Raw genomic sequence first — 25,970 nt, 5'->3', positions numbered from 1 at the left:
CTTCATCCTGTGCATCAGAATTACCTGTAGACCTTTTTCAAAATCCAAATGCCTTGGTCCCTATTAAATCGTAATCTCTTGGGATGGGCCCAGATACCTATTTTTTTGAGCGTGATTTTTAGAGCTCTATAGGTGATTCTGAAATGCAGACAGGGCTGAGAGCCTATAGAATTAAATAATTATGTACATACTTCTTTTTAAACCTTCGCAGTCATTACAAGGATTATCATGATAAAGACTTATTTAGTTTTATATGTTGAATATGAACATTTTCATGTAAAAACATCATTGATGTGCATTGTCTGTATAATAAATGAACCAGGCTTCTTATTTTTCTTTCATACTTATTTTCAAATAAATACTTTGTTCATTTATATTGTAGGAGTAAAAGAGTTAATTCCATCTGCAACCTTAATGTCTCATTGCTATGTAACCTAATATGTTTATAGATTCCATGGATTAGGATGAGGACATCATTGGGGATCATTATTGGACCTACAACATATGATATGGGTATCACAGTTTGACCATTCACCTGTTGAAGGACATCTGTCTTATTTACAATTTTTGGCTTTAATGAATTGTATGTCTGTTTGGGCTGCCATAACCACAGACTAGGTGGCTTACACAACAGATATTTATTTTCCCACAGTCCTGGAGGCTACGAGTCTGAGATCAATGTGCTGACAAATTTGGTTTCTGGTGAGGACTCTCTTCCTGGCTTGCAGTCAGGTGTTTTCTTACTGTGTCCCCATGGCTTGACATGGACTCTTCTCTCTTTGTGCATGGAAAGAGATCTCTAGTGTCTCTTCCACTTCTTATAAGGACACCAGTACTATCTGAGTAGGGCTTCATTCGGATGACCTCATTTAACCTTAATTACTTCCTTAAAGGTGCTGTATCCAAATATAGTCACACTGGGAGTTAGGACTCTAATTTATGAATTTTGTGGGGACATAATTGCATCTATAACATGGATAAAGCTGCTCTAGACATTGCTGTACAGGTTTTTATGTGAACATAAGTTTTCATTTCTCTGGGGTAAATGCCCAAAAGTGTCATTGCTGGGTCATATCATAGTTACGTGTTTAGTGTTCTAAGAAACTACCAGTTTTTTCGATAGTAACATTTCTTAGTACCACTAGCAATCCAGCATGACCTAGCTCCTCCACATACTTGCCAGCATTTGGTGTTATCACTATTTATTTTTTTATTTTAGCCATTTTAACTTATATTTTATGTATTATTTATAGTTTTATTTTAACCATTCTGATAGCATGTAGAGAGTTCTCACTGTGGTTTTTTTAATTTGCAGTTTCATAAGGGGTAAAATTGGGGAATAATACATTCAAATGCAATGTGTCGTTATAAGTACATAAATAAACTCTTTGGTGTCATATTACTATAGATAATGACCCCACCAGATATCATTACCGTGGGTATTAATATACAGCTCAAGAGAAAATTTAGATGGTAGCAGAATGTTAGCTGGTTTGGATCTCTTTTCTGTAAGGCAGTATCTTTTTGTATCAGGAAAAGTGCTCTTTTAGATGGTATCTATCTCTTTTCATAATTGCATGCCATTCCTGACAGTCCTATGGAACTACAGATAAAATGCTTTTATATCCTCTCACTGACTGAATGTCGCATCAGATAAATTTGTCCTGTCTTCTTAAATTACTTCTGTAATTCGATTAAAAAGGTAAGGAGAATTTTAAAATTCTAAAATGATGTGCAAAATTGGCTGTTAATGCTGTTAAATGGGTTTTGTACTTTCTCGGAAAGGGAATGATCTAAAAAAATTTAGATAGGTTTTTGTATTAGGACTCACTCCATTGGAAGTTAGAGAAATCAAAGTCAAAGCAAGTTTTAGCAATGAAGACAGTTTGTTGGCTTTTCTAACCAGAATATTCAGGAATAAAGCTACCTGTGTGCCCAGCTGGGTATACATGTTCAAACAATGTCATCAGATCTCCTCCTCTGTCTTTGTCTCTTTCTCTCTCCATCTTTGTATTTCTCCTTCATTATTTCCTTTTTTCCTTCCTCTGTGTCTCTTCCTCCCACCTCCCTTTACCTACTCTCCTCCTCTGTTTATTTCCCTGGTTCCCTGGTTCTTTCACTCTCTGACTCCCAGATACACTATCTCCATATAATCAGGGAAAAATTCAGGATGGCAACTCCAAGAATAGCCGCTTCCCCCTCCCTTAATTGTAAAAACAAAAGGGTTTTCCCCATAAGAAACTCCTGAGCTGGACTCTGATTTTCCTGTCTTGGGTCACAGGTTTGTTTCTGAACCACTTTCTCTGTGGTGAGAATGTGGGGTTCTTAGTGACCGTGTCTACTCACCTGTGTATCCTCATCGTCAACTCCCTGTGAGCCATCAGGAGTCAAGGAGGACTTCCTCAAAGGAAAGATGAGAGCTGTTATTACCTTAAAAAGGAGAATGTGAAAGATGCTAAGCAGATAGAACTGTGTCTTTGATATTTTGGTGAGAGACTCAGGTTTGCTTTTTTGTTGGTATTAAATAAGTTGACTTCTATCTGTTTTCACATTTGGGAGTTACATTTTTTATTTTATTTTTATTATTTTATTTTATTTGTTTCCTCTTTAATGGAGGCACTGGGGATGGAACCCAGAACCTCGTGTATGCCAAGCACATGCTCTATTACTGAGCTATACCCACCAGGAGTTCTGTGTTTTAAATAGCCAATACAGTGTTATTCTGCAAAATTGGAGCACTAACCTAAATGTACTGTTTAGTTTGGAAAGTTGATATAAAAGGTGTGGGTAATGTTTCATTTGAGAAGTTGAGAAAATTGAGTTCTATAAAATCTGAATGTCAGGAATTCAAGGTTTTTTGTGACCCCAGATGATTGAATCCCATGCTAACAGGCTGGGTTTTGGGGGAAATGATGAATAGGATATTATCCCAGATCTTAGGTTGCTCCATGTACTGTATCTGCTTCACATCATTTCCATGGACGTAACAAGTACAGTATGGGTTATGTTGTACAGATTTCTACGGCAGCACAGAGAAGGCAGACTAATGAATTCACAGAATAAGCCTTCATATCGGTGAATGAGGGCATAGGATTTTGCCAGATAGACAAAGGGGATGGTGGTGTATCTCAGGCAAACGATGCTCCGTGAAACAGTTTGTGACCTTTTCTAAACAAGTATTTCAGTATTATTAGCATGTAAACTACATGTGGAGAGTGACAGCAATTAGTCTAGAAAGAGGCTCAATAGTGCACATGAAGGGTTTTGAAAAACCAGAGTAGATTTAGACTCAGTATTGTGGGAAATACTTAAAAATAAGAGAGTAAATGATCAGGTTTTTTTCGCTTACAGGGATTACTGTGGTTGCAGTGCATAAGTGATGGTTGAGAGTAGGGCCACTGCAATAGTTCAAGGGAGAATTCTATGTGCCTGAATTAAGAAAGTGACTGCCTGCATAGAAGTGGGTCAATGAAGAGTAATTTGGCTGCTAGTATGTATAATATCTGATGACTGTTTAAGTGACAGGAGATGAATAAAGCAGACAGAAGAAACCAGAATGACATCCAGGGCAACATGAGTGAGTGATAGTGTCATTTATTAAGATGAAAAGGAGAAAAGGAAAAGGTTTGTGCATGCTTAAGTTTGGGAGGTAGCATACCATGCTGGTGGAGAGCAGAGCCTCTGAATCCAGGCTGACTGAGTTGGAATCTTGGCCCCCCACATTCTAGCTGTAAGACTTTGGGCAAGTGGCTTACCTGTGTGATCCAGTGTTTCATTTGTGTAATATAAGTAAAACACTTTGAAGAGTGTTGAGTACTTCATACGTTTTCAATAAAATGTTAGCTTAAAATGATAGATGTAAACTGACGCTGTGACATCAGAGTATGGCTAAAATGAAAAGACATTGTTTCTTTGGAAGTTGTATTTATTAAATAAATTACTTCTATGCTCATTAATGCTATTCAGCTGTTTTTTCATTCCAGACACATAGTCACTCTATTAACATGTCTAGAGTAGTTTCTAGTTAACTGATAGACACTAAAGAAACCAGTCATTATAATTATTGACATTTGTGATTGTCTCAAGACTTACAGTTTGGAAAAAGGGAACTAGAATAAGTATAAAAAATATTACTTTTCTTTTAGTTTTATTTTGTTCCCTGAGCCCGAGGGAATCATAAAGCTGAAGAGTTTATTGACAGAGTTTGATTCAATCAAATCACAAAGACAAGAAAGTTAAAGGAGGAAAAACATCTGGAAAAACACTTAAGAACACAGATCTTTTTTTATAAGATCAATTTGAACAGGATTAAATGTCACTAAAACCTGGACATACGCCCAAATAGAAAGCCTTTTCCTGAGGTGTCCCACAGGCTGCTTATTTTATTTTCAAGTATATCACCATTTTCATCAGGACCACTGCCTTTTTAGGAAGATGTATCAAGAAATAATAACAAAATATAAAGTTTAAAACTGAAAAGTGAGTTTACAATCTTTTTCACAGTGATAGAGATCTTAGCAAAGAAGACTTCATAAATTTAATGAGGAAGGAAACAATGTGGCAAAAATTAATTCTAATTTCCCTTAATACCTGTCTAGCCTCACCTGGCAATTATACCCATGAGTGTTCTGGTTTTATTTGTTGCTATATTTGTCAGAGTTTTCAGCACTTGTTACCATCAAAACAAATGAACACACAAATATGTAGATGTACACTCTTTCTACATCTGTTGTAAACCCCACAATACACTGTTACTCTTTTTGTCATAACAGTCTTTTTACAATATCTAAGATATCTAAATAATAACCAAAAGAAGTTTTTATACTTGTGCACCTATCTAGTACCCTTTATGCTTTTGTGTAGGTAGATCTAGATTTCCATCTGGTATTCATTTCCTGTAGCACAGGTCTGCTGGTGATAAATTCTTTTAGCTGTTTATATCTGGAAAAAGTCTTCATTTTGTCTTTGTCCTTGAAAGATATTTCATTTGATATGGAATTCTAGGTTGACAATTTTTTTCCTAGTATGTTCAGATGTAGCTGTATTGTCTCCTTGCTAACATTTTGTCTGATAAGAAACCTGTTCTCATTCTTTTTTTTGTTTTGTTTTATGGATGAATTTTTTTTTTATTGAAGTACAGTCATTACAATTTGTCAATATCTGGTGTACAGCACAATGTCATAGTCATGCATATACGTGCATATATTCAATTTCATATTTTTTCTGTTAAAGGTTATTACAAGATATTGAACGTAGTTCCCTGTGCTATACAAAAGAGACTTTTTTAAAAATCTATTTCTATATATAGTGGCTAACATTTGTAAATCTCAAACTCCCAAACTTATTCCTTTCTACCCTCTTTCCCCAGTAACATAAGATTGTTTACTACATCTGTGAGTCTGTTTCTGTTTTGTAGAGAAGTTCATAGTGTCCTTTTTCCTTAGATTCCACATATGAGTGATATCATACGGTATTTTTCTTTCTTTCTGTTTTACTTCACTTAGAATTACGATCTCTAGGTCCATCCATGTGCCCTCATTCTTAATCTTCCTCTCTATGTAAGAAGTCTTTTGTTTTTCTTGTTTATTTTTAGGATTTTCTTTCTATCACTGGTTTTAGGCAGTTTGATTATGATGTGTCTTTGTATTAGCTTTCTATTATTGTATAAGAAATTGCCAAAAATTTAGTGACTTAAAACACCCATTTATTATCTGAGTTCTGGATGTCCAATTTGGGTAGGTTCTTTGTTCAGGGCTTCACAAGGGCAAAATCATGGTATTGACCAGGCTGAATTCTTACCTGGAAGCTCTGGGGAAGAATTCCCTTTCACGTTTGAGGGTTTTGGCCAAATCCATTTCCTTACAATTGTAGAACTGGGGTCCCCGTTTCCTTGCTGTCTGTCAATCTTAGCTACTAAAGCCTGCCCACGTGTTTTGGCATGCGCCCACTCCATTTTCAAAGGCAGCCAAAAAATATTGAATACCTTGTGTGCTTCAAATCTCTGACTTCTCCTGGCAGCTGATAAAACTCTCTGACTTTAAAAGATTAATGTGATTATGCCAGACATCCCCCCCCCCCCCGTCAGTCTTCCTCTTGAAAGGTCAGCTGTTCCATATAGCATAACCTAATCAAAGGAGTAAATCCATTATACTCAGAGTTCTGGGGCTTACACAAGGTGTTTGCACTGGAGTGCTGGGAGAGACTGAGGAGGAAACCTTGTGAACCAACTTAAAATTCTGCCTGCTCCTACCTTGGTGTGGTGTTCTCCAAGTGTTGTTGTTATTTTGTTGTTTTTGTGTGTGTGATTGACATTGGTTAAGCATCTTGGATCTGTGGGCTTATATTTTTCATCAAATGTGGGAAATTTTCAGCCATTGTTTTTTCAAAAATTGTCTACCCCCCCATTCCCCCTTTTCAGGTAATCTTAAGATAGGTACATATGGGTTCCTGAAGTTGCCACACAGCTTAATGTTGTTCTATTAACTATTGTTTTTTTCTTTCTTCATGTTTTATTTTGGACGGTTTCTATTGTTTTGTCTTCAAATTTACTAATTTTTTCCTTCTGCAGTGTCTAAAATGCTGTTAATCTCATCCAGTGTGGTTTTCATCTCAATCATAATACTTCTTTCTTTAAAAGTTTGATTTGAATTCTTTTAGTATCTTTTATGTCTCTGCTTACACAATCATTTCTAGAGCTTAGGGGTCAGCAAACTTTCTCTGAAAAGGAACGGATAGTAATTATACTAGTATTTGTGGATGGACATATGGTCTCTGTTCCATATTTATTACTGTCTTTTTTATTAAAATACCCTTTCAAGGTATAATAACTATTCTTAGTTTATAGACCATACAAAACAAAACCAAACAAAAACAGGCCATGGCCAGATTTGGTCCACAGGACAGATTTGCTGAATCTTGCTCTAGTTTTTTTTTTTTAACAGTCTGTCATTTGTGTTATTCCTGGATTGGTTTTAATTGATCAATTTTATCAATTATGATTTTTTTTCCTGCTTTCTAGTCTGCTTGACCTTTTTTGACTAACTTGGACATTGTGATTTTTACCTTTTTGAGCACTGGGTATTTTTGTATTATTATAAATATTCTTGAGATTTTTTTCCTTGGACATAATTAAGTTACTGTGGATCAGTTTGATTTTTTTTCAGGTCTGACTACCCTTACCTAATTCCCAGTTAATTAAGAGATTTTCCACTATGACTGGTAAGAACAGGAACTGTTCCAGACACTGTGTGATGATGTTTGAATTTGCTTCCTCAAATCCATTCTGAAGGTTTTTTTCCCCTATCTTGGGTAGTTTTCTCATACACGTGTACTGTTCAGTACTCACCTAAAGACTTGAAGGAGATGCTCTGCAGATCTCTGGAATTATCTGCTCTCTGATTGTTATTATTTTTTGCAATAAAGGTATTTTCCCCAAAAGGAGAAACTCACTTCTAAGGGAAGGAAGTAGGACATGTAGCTGAGAATTATTGCTCCACCATTTTTTCAGTTATGCATGAACATACATATATTCATTGTCACATTTTTTTTCGCTGTGAGCTACCACAAGATCTTGTATATATTTCCCTGTGCTATACAGTATAATCTTGTTTATATATTCTGCATATGTTTATATATTCTATGTCTATGAGTCTGTTTCTGTTCTGTATCTATGTTTTTTTTTTGATTCCACATATAAGTGATCACGTATGGTATTTTTATTTCTCTTTCTGGCTTACTTCGCTTAGAATGACATTCTCCAGTAACATCCATGTTGCTGCAAATGGCGTTATGTTGTTGTTTTTATGGCTGAATAGTATTCCATTGTATAAATATACCACATCTTCTTTATCCAGCCATCTGTCGGTGGACATTTAGGCTGTTCCCATGTCTTGGGTACTGTAAATAGTGCTGCTGTGAACATTGGGGTGCAGGTATCTTTTTGAAGTAGGGTTCCTTCTGGATATATGCCCAGGAGTGGGATTCCTGGGTCATAGGGTAAGTCTGTTTCTAGTCTTTTGAGGAATCTCCATACTGTTTTCCACAGTGGCTACACCAAACTGCATTCCCACCAGCAGTGTAGGAGGGTTCCCTTTTCTCCACAGCCTCTCCAGCATTTGTCATTTGTGGACTTTTGAATGATGGCCATTCTGACTGGTGTGAGGTGATATCTCATTGTAGTTTTGTTTTTCATTTCTCTGATAATTAGTGATATTGAGCATTTTTTCATGTGCCTATTGATCATTTGTATTTATTTCTTCGTTGGAGAATTGCTTATTTAGGTCTTCTGCCCACTTTTGAATTGGGTTGTTTGTTTTTTTCTTATTAAGTCGTATGAGCTGCTTATGTATTCTGGAGATCAAGCCTTTGTTGGTTTCATCGTTTGCAAAAATTTTCTCCCATTCCGTAGGTTGTTGTTTTGTTTTACTTCTGGTTTCCTTTGCTGTGCAGAAGCTTGTAAGTTTCATTAGGTCCCATTTGTTTATTCTTGCTTTTGTTTTATTTTTGCTTGGTTAGACTGCCCTCGGAGAACATTTTTGAGATGTATGTAAGATTATGTTTTGCCTATGTTTTCTTCTAGGAGGTTTATTGTATCTTGTCTTGTGTTTGTCTTTGATCCATTTTGAGTTTATTTTTTTGTATGGTGTAAGGGAGTGTTCTAGCTTCATTGATTTACATGCTGCTGTCCAGTTTTCTCAACACCTTTTGCTGAAGAGACTGTCTTTATTCCATTGTATATTCATTCTTGCCTCCTAGCTGTGATTTGTTTTAAGGTAAACTTTTCTCTCTGGCTACTTTTAAGTTCTTCCCTTTGTTCTTGGAATTTTCTAGTTTTACCATCATGTTTCTAGATGAAACTGTTTTTTTTAACTTCTTACTCATTTTTTCTCATTCTATTTTCTCCTTAATATCATCAGACAGAGGAAAGAAAAAGGTCTTTATGTTTTTCATGTACCTAAAACTGGGTAAACATTTTAATCAGCAAAGTATTTCCCCTGTCTTCAGTGAACTTGCAGCATAATTAGGGACATAAGATGGCATCTGTGTTGAGTGTTTTCCAACAATACACTGTGCAGTGTGCTAAGTACAAAATGACTAGTTTGAATTCAGTGTTCCATAGAAGGCAGAGGGATCAATGCAGGCTGTAGTTGTTAATGAAGATTTCTTGGAGAACAGGCGAGTTGAGTTGTTTCTGGCTGCTGTGGTCTGTGGGAAGTTGGGCTTTATCTGAACAGTGGCAGTGAACTTAACAGTGTTCTTCTTTTTTTTTTTAACATTTTTTATTGATTTATAATCATTTTACAATGTTGTGTCAAATTCCAGTGTTCAGCACAATTTTTCAGTCATGCATGGACATACACACACTCATTGTCACATTTTTTTCTCTGTTAGTTACCATAACGTTTTGTGTATATTTCCCTGTGCTATACAGTATAATCTTGTTTATCTATTCTGCAATTTTGAAATCCCAGTCTATCCCTTCCCACCCTCCGCCCCCCTGGCCACCAGTCTGTATTCTCTGTCTATGAGTCTATTTCTAACAGTGTTTTTCATAACAGAGCTGTTGTGAGGTATACAGAGAAAGGAGCAGTTCCTGATTTTGTGTTGAAAACTTTGTGTAGACCTGCTATAAAATATTGGAGATTATGTCTTGTCCATATTACTTTTTATATAGAAACTTTAAAGTGGTATTTTTGTTATAAAAACTTGTTCACTCTCAGGAGGGCCATTATTTTATATATTCAAGTATTATTTAAAGTATTACTATGGAAACTGTAATGAGAATCTTTAAGATATCTCAACTTACTCTCAAAAGTAATCGAGGTTTCATTTTGATGCATTCAGTCTGCTATGTGTAAAAGTATGTTTTTGATACTATATTATCTTCTGTTTTAGAGGTCAATGTTTAATATGTAAAAATTGGATCCATTAGACATGCTTTTTCATAAATAAGAGATTTTTTTACTTATTTTTGACTCTCAGCAATTATTTAAATTATATGATTAAAAAGTAATGTTTACTTGCTGTGGAAGTGCACTATAGTTCAGATATATGAAATAGCTTGGGGGGAGGGTATAGCTCAAGTTGTAGAGTGCATGCTTAACATGCACAAGGTCCTGAGTTCAATCCCCAGTGCTGCCTCCAAATATAAATAAGTAAATAAACCTAATTACCCCCCTCATAAAACAAACAAACAAACAAGAAGCAAAACATGTGCTTTACTATACTTCAATTAAAATATATATTCTACAAAAAAAAAAAAAAGAAGGAGCTGGGTCTCATTTGGAGGGAAGTGCTATCGTTATTTTCTTTCCTAAAACACAATTAATTTTGTCTGTATGCCCTGAACTTCTTCAGGATTGCAGTGCCACAAAGTCTACTGGGAACACCTACAAATAGCTAATTGGGAAAAGGGCACCAGCTGCTTAAAAACTACCTGTCAAACTAGAGAGAGTTATAACTGGCATCTGCCCCTAGCTAGGAGTAATCTAACAGAATAACTTTCTTTACAGCCTATACTTTGTTAATTTTATGGGGAAGAAAATAAGAAGAGAGGAGATTAAGAGATCAAAGGCCATATTGAGCTACCCTGGATGATAATTTTAGAACTGAGATGAATTCAGAAGTCTGAAAAGTAGATGAATTTAACTTGTAATGTAGGAATTTCCAATTTGCTTTAGAAATGGACTTAGTCCATATCTTCCAACATATCTATGTATTATGATTACACAGGCCTATCATAATAAACAGAATATTGGGTATGATTGTGTTGCTACTTACAGATTTTTCATTATTTATCTCTGAAAATATGTATAGATTGGTTATCAGTCATCAGTAGCCACTTCTTCAGTTCTTGATGGATGCAAGGCATTGTGCTAGGAGGTATGGTGGATACCAGAAGGTGTAGAATTACGATCCTGCTTCTAAGGAACTTACTATCCAGTTAGGCAAGTAGAACTGATGTTAAATTCCCAGCTTCACGATGTTGCATATTTTGTGATATAGGTCAAGTTATATAGCAACTCTAAGTTTCAGTTTCCTCATCAGACTACTTATTCTGAAGATTACATTAGTTACCACACAGAAAATGTGTGACTGTAATTGGGATACATTTTGGGAGATTAGTCATCCAAATTGCAGTATGATATTGCAATCCTGAAAAAGTTCAGGGCATACCCTAAATCTTTCTATTAAGAGGTTTTTTTTTTTAATTTTAAATTTTAATACTGTATCTATTTGACCAGATATCTCCAAAAGATTATTTGAACATATGATCAACTTTAAAATACTGAAATTTTACATTTTTTAGACTGCCTTCGAACACCATGTGTGTTCTTTTTTAAAAAATGTTTTATTGAAGTGTAGTTGATTTACAGTGTTGTCTTAGTTTCAAGTGTACAGCAAAGTGAGCCAGTTATATATTTATATGTATATATATATTCTTTTTCAGATTCTTTCCCATTATATGTCATTACAAGATATTGAATATAGTTCCCTGTGCTACATAGTAGGTCCTTTTTATTTATCTGTTTTATATATAGTAGTGTGTATCTGTTAATCCCAAACTCCTAATTTCTTCCCCCACTTTCCCCTTCAGAAACCATGAGATTGCTTTCTATCTTGGTAAGCCCATTTCTGTCTTGTAAATAAATTCATTTGTGTCATTTTTTTAGATTCCACAGATGAGTGATATATGATATTTGTCTTTCTCTGTCTGAGTTACTTAGTATGATAATCTCTAGGTCCATCCATGTTACTGTAAATGGAATTATTTCTTTCTTTTTATGGCTAAGTAATACACCATTGTGTATGTATACTACATCTTCTTTATTCATTCACCTATTGATGGAACCTTAGGTTGCTTCCATGTCTTGGCTATTGTAAATAGTTCTGCTGTGAATATTGGGGTGCATGCATCTTTTCAAATTAGAGCTTTTGTCTTTTCCGGGCATATGCCCAGGAGTGGACCTAATCAAACTTACAAGCTTTTGCACAGCAAAGGAAAGTATAAACAAAATGAAAAGACAACTTACAGACTGGGAGAAAATATTCACAAATAATGTGACCAACAAGGGTTTAATTTCCAAAATATACAGACAGTTCATACAACTCAATATCAAAAAGATAAGCAACCCTTAATCAAAAAATGGGCAGAAGATCCAGACAGAGGAAGAGGACGACATGGAACCACCCAGCCAGAGGCTAAAGGGATTTGGCCACAAACTCAGGGATGCCTAGAGCTCCCAGAAGCTAGAAGAGGCAGGATGTTTTTCTTGTCATTTAAATCTTCACATACTACATAAGTTCAAGCAAAGCATTTATCTTATAGAGGTCTTCCCTTCTTATTTGGTACATAGTTAGTGCACATTTCTGAGTAAAATGTACTTTGTTCTTTCCAGAATAGATTATGTTAAACATGAAAAACAAATGACTAAGAAAACCCTAGTCACTGTGTTGAGAAGGAAAGTTAGGATAACAATTTTCAATCTTGCTTTTGCTTGACAATCACTTGGGAGATGGTTGAGAAATGTTCAGATTACTGTTTCCCACCCTAGGCTAATAAATGAAAATCTCAAGGGTTGAGTCCTGAAAATCTGTCATTTTTCAAAGTACAAAAACTCCCTACACCAAGTATGAGGAAGCTGTTCCCAAAGCACTGGCCTCCTCAGCACACCCTCAGTGGATCACCTCTCCAGCGGTCTTTGAGTAGATCTTTCTTCTGCTCTTTTGAGTAGTGGGTTCAGTGTTGGAACCTTTCTGTGTGAACTTGAGATCTCACATGGAAAAAAAGCAATAACCTTCACGTAAGGAAGCAATTTGTAAGTTGTTGACTGCTTGTCTCCACAATAAACAAATAAAATTCTGAGATCATCTATTTTATGGAAATGAGCTAATGACATTAAATTGTGTTTTTAAAAATTTAAAAAGTACCAATTTAAATAGGCATTTCTAAATTTTTGTTCTTCAGGAAATCAATACCAAGTATGTTGTTAAACATTGGAATATTTGAATATACACGTGTGTGTGCACATTTGTATATTGAACTGACTGTTCTAAATAAGTCATTAATACTTTCATTGACATAACACACTAAATAAGTCATTAATACTTTCATTGACATAACATATATTATTATTGTTTATATTAAATGGATTCTTGGGGAGATCTGGCCAATAGGATGGAATAGAGTGATACATAGCTCACCTTCTCCCACCAGTACATCAAAAACTACATCTACATATGGAACAATTTGCACAGATTACTTACTGAACTTTGGTAGAATATCTCTTACATGGGAAATACAAGGAGAATCTTCACAAAAAGAGAAAAAGAAAAAAAAAGAAAGGAAGGAAGGAAAGAAAGAAAGAAGGAAAGTAAGGAAAAGAAAGAAAAGAAGAGAAAAGAAATGAAAAAGGAAAGGGTGTGTGTGGGACCTGTCCCCTGGGAAGGAACAGCAAAGGAGGAAAAGCACCCTCACCCTGAGAAGCCTCCTCTCCAGCAGGGAGGTCAGTAGGGACAGAAAGGGAGCTTCAGAGGCTCAGAGGAGCACGAAGCAGCTGCTTGGCAGACAGACTGAGAGACCGGCACAGAGGGTTCCCAGGATGCCCAGCCTGAGACACAAGCCAGCAAGGGCAGGCTGGGACTGGTGCTAGAGCTCGGGCTCCTGCAGACTCATCTGGGGGGAGGACTGGAGCTGACTGCGCAGGCATACAGATCAATGGAACAGAACAGAGAGCCTAGAAATAAACCCACACACTTAAGGTCAATTAATTTTTGACAAATAAGGCAAGAATTTACAGTGGAGAAGAGACAGTATCTTCAGCAAGTGTTTTTGGGAAAACTGGACAGCTGCATGTAAATCAATGAAGTTAGAACACTCCCTCACACCATACACAAAAATAAACTCAAAATGGCTTAAAGACTTAAACATAAGACAAGACACTATAAGTCTCCTGGAAGAAAACAGAGGTAAAACATTTTCTGACATAAATCTTAGCAAATGTTCTTCTAGCGCAATCTACCCAGGCAATAGAAATAAAAGAAAATTAAACAAATAGTACCTAATTAAGCTTAAAGGCTTTTCCACAGCAAAAAAAAGAAAAAGAACAACAAAAACAAAAATCACCCATGAACAAAATGCAGCCATTATGGAAAACAGTAAGGAGATTCCTTAAAAAACTAAAAGTAGATTTACCATGTGATCCATCAGTCCCACTCCTGGGCATGTATCTAGAGGGAAACATGCACCCCAATGTTAATAGCCCTACTGTTTACAATAGCCAGGACATGGAAACAACCTAAACAACCATTGACATGACTAGACAGAGAAGTTGTGGTATATATATACAATGGAATACTACTCAGCCATAAAAAGAATACACTAATGCCATTAGCAGCAACATGGATGGACCTAGAGATCATCATTCTAAATGAAGTAAGGCAGAAAGGGAAAGAAAAGTACCATATGATATCAATTATATGTGGAATCTAAAAAACAGACACAAATGAACTTATTTACAAAACAAAATCAGACTCATAGACATAGAAAATAAACTTATGGTTACCAGGGTCGGGGAGTAGGAAGGGATAATTGGGAATTTGAGATATACAGATATTAACTACTATATATAAAATAGATAAACAACAAGTTCATACTGTAAAGCACAGGGAACTATATTCAATATCTTGTAGTAACCTATAATGAAAAAGAATATGAAAAGGAATATATGTATGTATCTGTATGACTGAAACATTATGCTGTATACCAGAAATTGATATAACATTATAAACCGATTATACTTCAACTAAAAAAATAATAAATAACTCTGAAGTTAAAAAAGTGAAATGGATTTTGACTTGAAATCATAAGTTATTCAAATATCATTAGATTAGTAATTGAAAATAGTCTCTTTCAAAACAATTCCTTTGATGATGTTTCTGTTAACATGAAATTTTCTTGTTTAAGAAGATATATTTTAAATGACATTGTTGCTTTATTTAATTAGTTGCAGAAAATTTAAAGTCATTTGTACTGTAAAAAAATTTTTAATTAATAAATCACCTATCATTTTAATAACTGTAACATTTTGTAAGCTTGACCACAAAAGTGCCCAAATACTTTACCCTCTTTACAGATTTTAAGCAAACTAATGAATGTAATTTAAAAGTTAAGATCAGAGCTGAAACAGCCAAGAAACTGAAAATGACTTTTTTTGGGTGGGATTCAACAGAATTTGATAGAAACTTTTGTTTCTGTTTTATTGCCATGATTAGAAATATAGCTGTTAATTAGAAGGTAGGTCCCACAATTTAGGCCAATAAGACTAATACCAATTAAATAATAGTCGTAACATTTTTGAGAAGTAACACTTAAAATGACATCCTAAAAGGACACTTATAAACATATCAGGATAAGTTCATTTCCCTTATGAAAATAATTTATTAACTTTACCAGATTCTTGGCCTCCAATTTTAATTCTGCTTTAAGCATCTGACGTTTGTATATGTAATTATGATATTGATTTTGACAATCCAGCCCTCACTTATTTTGGTGATCCTGTCTAAAGACAAGCAAACCAAACCTAACCAAATCAAACTCATAACTGAGGCTCATCCATGTCTTTTACTGTCCTTTTGTGCATTGAGAGTGTGACTCTTGCTTGGCACAGCACCTTGGTGAAGGTGTTTCACAATGACATCTGACATGCTGGTTTGTTAAGAGGGTGCTGGTAGAAACCCACACGTGGCAGTCTCCATGGTATTTCAGTAGAGGTTGTTATGACTGTGCAGCCAGAATTTTGTCTGCCTCTAAAAATCCCCTCTTGAAATTTTTTCTTCAGTTTTCCTCAACGTTTAAGCCTTAGCTGAAACCTGGGATTGAGGAAGGTACCGTCCTCTTCCACGACGAGTTTAAGTGCTCCTTTCTGACTCCCATTCTGCCTTAAGTTTTCATTAAATGTGGCAGTACTGCTATTATTCGTTTTTCTTTCCTTGATATTTTTCTCTTCAAGGTCAGTAACAGCTACTTATTTATCATTTTGTTATCTGGGAGTGCAGAATATTTAGAAGACTCGTCTATTTATTTAGGTGATTTTGTTATTGTTGTTGTTGTTAAATGGACTTTTTTCAGTATGAGAAAATTTTTAGGAATTGAACTTGAGGGTATACTGAGTATTTTTGGCTACTCTTTTAAATGATGTAAATGCATTCCTTTAAATAATATTAAAGGATTATGATTTATGTATTGTGACTTCTTATTGCTTTTTTTTTTGTATGTAGTAAAGATTGGCTCAGTTTCATTTTAGAAAATAACTAACTTACCTGATTTTCACAAAATCTTACAATCTCATTTCCTTCAAAGATTTAATAGTGGATTACTCTCCTGAGGTCTTTTGTTGCTAAGACTTAATTTCCTCTACCCAGATTGTCTGGTTCAAAATGAATTAATATCACGAAACATTAAAACATACAACTTCAGTAAAAAAGAACTAACAGTGGCCATACATTGTCTTTCTTATCTCTTAATTAATAGAATTCAGTAATTTTTTCATTCATTTCCAAGTAGGATTCCAAATTGGAAATTTAGGGTTTGATAAAGATTTAAAACTCTTTATATGGCATAATGAAAAACAGGTTGAATCAGTTACTGTGTATTGATGTAAAAAATTAGGTATTTATATCTATCAAGAAAAATTATTATTTTTAAGTAAATTTAGACAACATAGTATAGATAATTTCTTAAGATAAATACTTTTACCTAAAGAGAAAAACTTTTTGGTGGAACTTATTATAAAATCTGTTCTACAAAAAAAGTAATATCTAAAATGTAATATCTCAATTTACAAACAGAAAGTAAAATTTCCTTTATAATCCCAGCTCCAATGAAACAGTTTGATAAATATCTTTACATAATATTTTATTATATTAACAGATTATATATAATTAGTTATGTTACTGTTCTATGGCATGCATTTTTCCCCTTTTAGATATGTTTTCCTGTAAGCATATATATCTTCATTATCCTACTTAACCACTATAGTTTTTTTTTTTTTGGATGTTTCTTTTTTTTTAACATTTTTTATCGATTTATAATCATTTTCCAATGTTGTGTCAAATTCCAGTGTTCAGCACAATTTTTCAGTCATACATGGACATATACACACTCATTGTCACATTTTTTTCTCTGTTAGTTACCATAAGATTTTGTGTAAATTTCCCTGTGCTATACAGTATAATCTTGTTTATCTGTTCTACAATTTTGAAATCCCAGTCTATCCCTTCCCACCCTCCGCCCCCCTGGCAACCACAAGTCTGTATTCTCTGTCTATGAGTCTATTTCTGTCCTGTATTTATGCTTTGTTTTTGTTTGTTTGTTTGTTTTTTAGATTCCACATATGAGCGATCTCATATGGTATTTTTCTTTCTCTTTCTGGCTTACTTCGCTTAGAATGACATTCTCCAGGAGCATCCATGTTGCTGCAAATCGCGTTATGTTGTCGGTTTTTATGGCTGAGTAGTATTCCATTGTATAAATATACCACATCTTCTTTATCCAGTCACCTGTTGATGGACATTTAGGCTGTTTCCATGTTTAGGCTATTGTAAATAGTGCTGCTATGAACATTGGGGTACAGATGTCATCCTGAAGTAGGGTTCCTTCTGGATGCAAGCCCAGGAGTGGGATTCCTGGGTCATATGGTAAATCTATTCCTAGTCTTTTGAGGAATCTCCACACTGTTTCCCATAGTGGCTGCACCAAACTGCATTCCCGCCAGCAGTGTAGGAGGGTTCCCCTTTCTCCACAGCCTCTCCAGCATTTGTCATTTGTAACCACTATAATTCATAAAGAATGTATCATGAATTACTTATGCCAGTTCTCTATTTATGGACAGTCAACTTGTATTCATTTTTTAATTATGAATGATGTTTTAGCAAACATCTTTGTGTTTATTTGTCTGATATTCTTGTTCAGTTAGTTTAACTTGGATAAATTTTTGGAAGTGGAATTTTTTTTTAGGTTAAATAATATATAAATTTATTAATGTTGCTCATTTAAAAGCAATCTATATGATGCATATGAGGATGTAAACATTACCAAGAATAATCAATTTTTTTAAAGTGTTAGACACTCAGATTAAACAATGCTCTTATTCTATTTTGCCTTTATTCAATTATTAGTATGGTCAGTGTTTTCATTGACTTTGTATTTCTATTTTTATTTTTATAAAGTTAAGTTACTTGGTTAAAAAATCAGCACAAGGAATAAAACTGTAAAGTAATGAAGTCGATAAGCCATACAAGTTTTTAACCTGGACTTTTAAATTTGAACTTGTTCCAGTCCTTGCTCTGTTACTTATTGGCCATTTATCCTTGGGCAAATTCTTTATCTCTCTGATGTGTAGTTTTCCTATCTTTAAAATAAGGAAAACGAAAAGACTTACCTCATGGGTTTTCTTTGGCTATTTAAAGAAATAATCCCCTTAAAGCATTTAAAGCAAAGCCTACTATGTAGGAAGTGCTCAATAGAAATGCTAACTGGTACTGTTATCATTAAATGGATTTGTGAACATTTACCTGCCAGCTTAAATAATGAGGAATATATTATCTTATGTATCTATCTACAATTGAAGAGTATTAAACACAAGAATATTTTATTTTATTTTTTATTATTTTTTAAATTAAAAAATTTTGAGGAGAGGTAATTAGGTTGGTCGGTCGGTCGGTCGGTCTGTCTGTCTGTCTGTCTGTCTGTCTATCTATCTATCTATCTATCTATCAGCCAGTTTAATGGAGGATCTGGGGATTGAGCCTACCACCTCTTGCATGCTAAGCACACACTCTACCACTGAGCTATACCCTCCCTGCTAACTTAACTTTTTAGTTTTTGTGTTATATTAGTCTGCTGATCTTGTCACAGATCATCTAGTTTGAGGTTGGCAGTCAGTGAAGTAGCATTCCAGGTCTTCCCTTGCTTTAAAGGTTAGCGTGTGGAGGTGTGTAGTGAGTTTTCGAAGACAGTGATAAGTCCTCACAGCTTGGCACTTGGTAGGCAGAATTCAGTATGATGAACAAATGAGAAGGGAGTATTTTAGATAATGGCAAGGTGTAGTTTAGACCTTGCATTTAATAACAGATCTGGTCTTCTGATGAAACCATAGAGTCTTGGGTGAGATTCCAGGTCTAATGCCACAGGTATTGGACATAGGAAGAGAACCTACTGCTTCTTCTATTTCTAAACTTTTAATTGAGAGTAACCTTTGAGGAACTTGACCTATTAAGACCAAAAAAGAGAATGCTGAAGAGGACCATGAGTAGAGGGAGTTAAGGTTTGAAATAATTTGAAGGACCTTCAGAGGAGTAATTCAATTTACATTTTTGTCTCTGGAGGGTAAAACTCTAGGAATAATAAGAACTTTTTAATACGAAGTATTTTTGTAATACTTGAGAGCTCATTTAGGCATCTCCACTTAATCAGATACTTTATTTTTTTCCATTTTTTAATGGAAGTCACTTGTATATCTTTTTGTTTGTCTTTTTTTCTTCTCTTATCATCACATTTTAAAAACTAGAAATCTTTAACTAGTGAAAAGTCTCTTAATTTATCCTTGTCTCCCATCTGCCCGTATCTTTTCTTTCTATTAAAAACCACTATATTAGATTTTATGTATTCTTCCAGAATGTCTAAGAGCACATATAAACATATTCTAATATTAAATATTAAAAATACATAAACAGTAGATTCCCTGCACCCCACCCGTACCAACTTTGAAAAAAAAGCATATTATATTGTTGTGCACCTTGCTTTTTTCAAATAACAAGATCCTTCCATCTCAAAATAGAATACATTCTTATTCTGTTTTATAGCTGCATAGAATTCTATTGTATACATGTGTCATAAATTATTCAAGGGGTACGCTATTAATGATGTTTGAATTGTTTCCAGTCTTTGGTACCACAAATAATTTTGTGATGTATAATCTTGTACATATACATTTTGCACTTATGCAAATGTGTTTTTGGACACATTCTAAGAAAGTGAAATTGCCAAATTCCAAGGAGATATGTATGCATTTGTGAGAGAAAGATTTTTGTGTTCTACAAATGAAATAAGCTATATTTTGAAAGAATGCATTGAGTGTTCACTGTAAAGTATGTATCTATAACCTTGGGTGTCAAACTTTTTTTGATCACAGCTGCACTATTTTCTTTTTCTTTTCTATTGTATTCTTTAAAAATGCTAGTCACTGTCCGCTAAATTGATTTTATAACCCCCTAGTGGAGCATAACTGCCTGTGTGAAATACAGTGACCTACTGTTTAGTTGATCAACTCTGTTATGTGAGGTAGACAGGATCTCTAATTGGACTACATTGTCTCCCAAGAATTTCCTATGATTCTCCTGCAGCTAAAACAAAGAAATAAGCATGGTTTCTTCTAATTTCTAGAAAGTCTCTCAGATATGATATTTTGTTATCTTTGGACCCAGAGATTGTTATTTTAAAATAATATCATATATTGGTGTAATATCTATATAAAGAATAAATATATAAAATATAGATATGTAAATTTAAATTTGGATTGATTATAAATCAAACAGCTTCTTGAGGATAGATCATTTCTTAAGGATAAACAGAAAGGACAGAATAATAAATATTTCTTATTTTTATGTAGTCTTCATAATATGTGAAATTCTATGGCATGGTAAGTATTTGTTTCAAAGAATTTCTAATGCCATCTTAAAGTCAATAAGATTTTAAAAATGTAAGAAGTATGTTTAGAACAACACCTTTTATTTTTTCACAGAGCAAATGTAGCATGAGCTGATGTAACCCAAGATAACTTCTGTTTCACTGGAAACTACAGTGAATGTGTGTAGGAAAAAAGATAGTTTGGCTAGTATTTAGGTTCTCTGGTGGAAAACAGTTGTCAAACTTAAATAATATGAGCAGAAAATTTTATACCAAGCTCCTTTTCTAGAGAGAGGCATCGTGCTTATCATGAAGTATCTGAAGATACTTATTATATAATTTATGAAAATTCATCAGCAATGCAGCTCACAGGTAGCAAATGATTTAATCATAATCACTCAGCTGAAGTAAGTACAGAAAAAAAAATCACTGAATATTTGCTTTGTGCCAGGTACTATGCTAAGCGTTAGGAAGAAAAAGATGAAAGCGTAATTCCCAACCTTTAGTAGTCTCATATTCTAGAGGGAAAAAAACTCCTTATATTTATCATTTAACATTTTTGAGAGTATAGCTGATTTTCTCTTGATCAGGTGAAGTATTTATCAACCTTTAATAAAGATGAGTAATGAGGCTTCAGTTGGGACCAATTTGTATGTGGTAGATGCTCAGACCACCTATTTTAGACCTTGAGTTGAATATCAAAGTAAATGTTGGTGATTCAGTCAGTGCTGGAAAAGAAAATTAATTCTACTCTTTAATACATTCAACAAGCGATTACTTGTTTTCTTGTTTCTTTGCTTACTAAAGATAACTTTAAAGAGAATAAGAAGTCAAATAAAAACTAATATTCTTTCTCCTCGCCAAAGAATCCTCAAAGATTAACAGTTTGTAACATAATTCATCTGAGTTCCATGATTCTCAGATTATGACAGGGCCTTTCAGGTCACATTAAGGATTTTGAATGTTGCCTTAAGAGCCTTTCCTGCAATATAACCTGCTATGTTATGGTAGTATATTAATCAGTGTATATTTTAAAACAGTATATAAGATTAGTTGGGTGCTTTCTAAAGCATTTTTAATATGGCAGCCACTAGCCACATGTGACTGATGAGCAATTGAAATATGACTGGTCTGGGTTGAGATGTGCTCTTAGTGTAAAATACACTAATTTTTCAGACTTAGGATGAAAAAAATATATAATATTTCAATACTAATTTTATTATATATTAAAAAGATAATATTTTAGATATATTAGAGTTGAATAAAAGAATAAAGTTAATTTCACTTTTTAAAAAACATTGTTTAATGTTCATACTAGAAAATTTAAATTTTAGTTACCTTATATTTCTGTTGAACAGCGATCTGGTGATCCAGATTAGGGATTTATTTATTTATTACAGACTAGGAATTTAAATTTTTTGAAACTTTTTTTCATTTTTTTATTTTTGATTTGTGGGACTCGTTTGTTTATTGTTAAGCATGTAGTCCTAATCCCTAAGAATTTCCCTACCACTGAGGTATCTGATGTTTGGTCTTCTGTTACTTCTCAGTAGAGTGTGAAATTTTATTTTATTTACTGCTATTGTGTAACCTTGGGAAAGTCCCTGTACCTCTTTGAAAATGAGTTTTTAAAAATCCATGCCATTTTCATTGACCTCTAAAGTCAGATACAATTGCCTGTTTGAAGTTTCTACATGGACATATAATAGGTCCTTCAAATAGAGTGCTTTTCCCCCCCCTCTCAGTCTGTCTTCTTAATCTTCCTCATATCATCAATAGAAAAATTGTCATCCTTGATTTTCTCCCCCCCCTACATTTAAGTCATCTTCAAGTCCTATTGGCTCCCCCTCAAAAATATAGTCTGTATCCTCTTACTGCTTTTATTTTCACTGCTATAATATAAGCCAGCAAAATCCCTCACCTGTATTCCCAGCATATTTTTCTACTACCTGCCAGTCTCTTCTTCACATGGTAGCCATTTAGAGCTTTAAAAACTATAGTTGTTCTTCCACTTAAAATCATGTAGACTCTCTGTTGTATTAAGAACAAAAACCCAAACTCTTTATCGTGACCTACGATTCCCCCATAATATGACTCCTGTCTCCCTTTCCTCTCTTATACCTGACCACTTACTCAGCCATGCTCATCTCTATTCAGCTGGTTGAACATACCACCTTTGTCCTGACGGAGTGGCCTGGCTCTAGGTTTCGGTTCTGTCTGGAATACATGTTGCTTCCATGTTCTCTTATGACCTGCTTCTTGTCACTTTATTCTTAACTCTGGTCAGCCCTCTTGAGGCACCTCCCAGAGACTTAATTTTAAGTAACTGTTAATTTAAAGTAACTGTCCCACTCCTCTATATTATGCCATCTATTAAAATTTTATTCATATCAGTATTTAAAACACTTTGTTCATTAGTGAATATGCTGATTTTCTGTCTCTTACCCTCATTACAGTGCAAGCTGTATAACTATCTTTTTGAACATTTAAACAATTTTTGGTACATAGAGGCTCAATAAATATTTGCTGAATGAGGAGATGATGATGCCAGTTGTGAATGAAAGATGAAATTTTCTTTAGTATATCCCATTAAGAAGGCCCAAAGTTATCTATTTTAGAGTAATTACTAAAAATAGTATTATTAAAACATATACACAAAGCAGTGAGTAAAAGCTTTTAAATGAAAAAAATTATCTAACTAAAAATAACTGTAGTCATCTAGTAAATACTCAGAGATGTTAAATAAGATATTCATGTCAATTGTTTTATTTTTAATTTCATGGCTGTTAAGTAGTTTGTGGTGTGGAACATGGTTTGTGAGAAACATTAGAGTGGTGGGACTGATTTAGAGCTTGGACTGATTGTATTGAGTTGCTATCATCTCTGATTCTGAAATTTTGAGCCTAAGACACATGCTGTCTAAAGCTAGAGGAAACTTAAACTGTGAAAACTGTATAATGTATGTCTTTGGATTTATATGATTTTTCATAAATATGTGCTGAAATTGTAATGTTTACTGTTAGAATATTTAAAACTTAAGCTTATGATACATATGCTAACTTGGAAGAGATGACATCGTCCTGACTTCATTTTAGATACTCAGTTAATGCATTTTAATTGACTGACAATATAAATACTTACATTTGATTATCGTAAACAGTTAATGCAGTATGTTTTAGTATATTTAGTGTACATTTTTGTTCTTCCGGGTAAATAGTAGTATCATTCAGATTATTTTTTAAAAATAAAGTGTACATTTGACAGCAGGCTGTATAGCTAGTGTTTGATAAAGGATTTTAGAAATTATAGATATTCTATCAAATTATGTAAATGATTCATGTCATTTCTGTAAGATTAGTAGTCTGATAAATCAAAAATATGCATAGACAAGTGAATTTAGGATGAAGCTTGTAACATTTTCATCTGCTGATTATGATTTTTGAAAATACTAGTTAAAACTAATTAATAGGGGAAATGGTACATAGTTAGAATGACTATCTGGGCTAAACATAAAGCTTTTATGATATATTAGCTATGAGATACTCAGTTTTCTGTTTAAAAGCAAATGCTAACATGCTAAGAAGAATAATTGTAATTTAACTTTGTTTACACAGTAATGTATAAAATCAATACATATGTTTCTTCTAAGTTAGAAGAATATCAAATACTTGAAAGCAATGATTGTTAGCACCATTTAACTGGACATTAGTGTATACATGAAATATAAATAAAACAATGAATATTGTTACTATGCAGTTCTAAATTTGAGTAAAATAGATTTTTTATATAATTGTACTTTTCTTCCTCCTCATAGGAAGATATTTTGAATATAATTTGAGTATCATTCAAATACAAGAAATTCCTTATGCATCATGAATTTTAACTTAACTATCTCATGTTCTAGTAGCTCACAGACATAATTTGAAATACATTTTTTAATACTGTTAAAATTGGTGTATCCTTTTACATTCCTTTTGCTTTCTTACCAGCAGGTTCATTGATGGAAATTACTTCATTCATTTTTCCAAATTTAAAGTGAACAACAAAAAGAAACTTTGAGGGCCAGGGACAGAAGGGACAGAACATAGGCTATTTGAAGTAATTTGTAAAATTTTGTAGGTTTTTTTTTTTTTTTGGTAATTTGCTGTTTCTCATTAGCATTTTCTATTGATAGTAAAGAGTGTATTTATGCAACAGTATTTTAAGAATTCTTTTGCAGTGGTTTTGAAATGAATGTAGAGATTTGCTAATTGGCAAAATAAGTCATTTTGTGATACTATTGAAACCAGTATATTTGGTAGTAATTTGTATTTGAAACTAAGACAAACTCAGTTCAGATCTCATCTCTTCCACCATTTATTAACAGTGGGGACTTGGGTAAGTTGTTTAACTTCTCTAGGTCTCAGTTTCTTCTGCTGCCCTGTAGTCTTTCAGGAAATTCTTTAGAGGTAGAGGAGTCTCTGTGGTAGTCTAGTCTTCATAGTCTGGTCATGACCCACTTTTCCATTTTCGTCATCTCTGCTACCCCTTCCTGTCATATCTGTCACATAACTACCAACTTTGAACTAGTTCCAGGTGTTTTTCTAATCTTTTCTTTCCTTCTCCCTGAAGTAGCATTCTAATGACTCTCTCCCCACAGAATCCTCAGCATATGGTTCGTACCTTTATTATAGACAATTAAAAAGATGTAATAGAAATTTTAACATCTTTTTTTCCCTTTTAAACCACAAACTAATCTATTGTAAGGATCATTTTAGGCATTCTAACTTTTGTTAAGAAAATGAATGTTTATACTGACATAGCCCTTAGTGTAATGTACAAGTGATCAGTAAATGATTGTTGAATAGAATATTATAAACCTCTGTAACTAATAGGTTTGTCTGTCAGTGTATTCTTCTAATGTCTTAGTTTACTTCTTGATAGTGGTTATAACCTTTAAGAACGAAAGAAGTAAGTTTCTTATTCAAGGTTCAATATAGGTTTTTTCTGGAACTGCCATGTATTTTGGTTAGGTCCAGTTTACTGTTCTCTTGGAAGATATTATATATATGAAGTACATATCTTTTTAAGACTTTTAAGACTTTTCCCCTCATTTATTCAACTGATTTATCAATCAATAAAATTTATTTAGAGAACTATTACTTTCCTGACAGTTGGTTAGGTACTGTAGTGATGCAGAAAGTAGTAAAACTGAAACCTTAGTTTCAGGCTAGTGGGCCAGATATACATATAAATAAATCATTTTAATGTTTGTGGTTAAGGGTCATAATGACAATATATAAAG

General features: G+C 33.9%; 1 protein-coding gene across 3 annotated transcripts in view; it reads left to right on the top strand.

The window, feature by feature from the left end:
• ASCC3 (activating signal cointegrator 1 complex subunit 3) overlaps positions 1-25,970 on the top strand; it is a 301,819-nt gene that overhangs the window by 66,107 nt on the left and 209,742 nt on the right. The gene's annotated exons all lie outside the window — the stretch shown is intronic.

The sequence above is a fragment of the Vicugna pacos genome, chromosome 8 (assembly GCF_048564905.1).
Source record: "Vicugna pacos chromosome 8, VicPac4, whole genome shotgun sequence".
In the NCBI taxonomy this organism is placed as follows: Eukaryota; Metazoa; Chordata; class Mammalia; order Artiodactyla; family Camelidae; genus Vicugna; species Vicugna pacos.
This window is presented reverse-complemented; position numbering and strand designations above follow the sequence as displayed.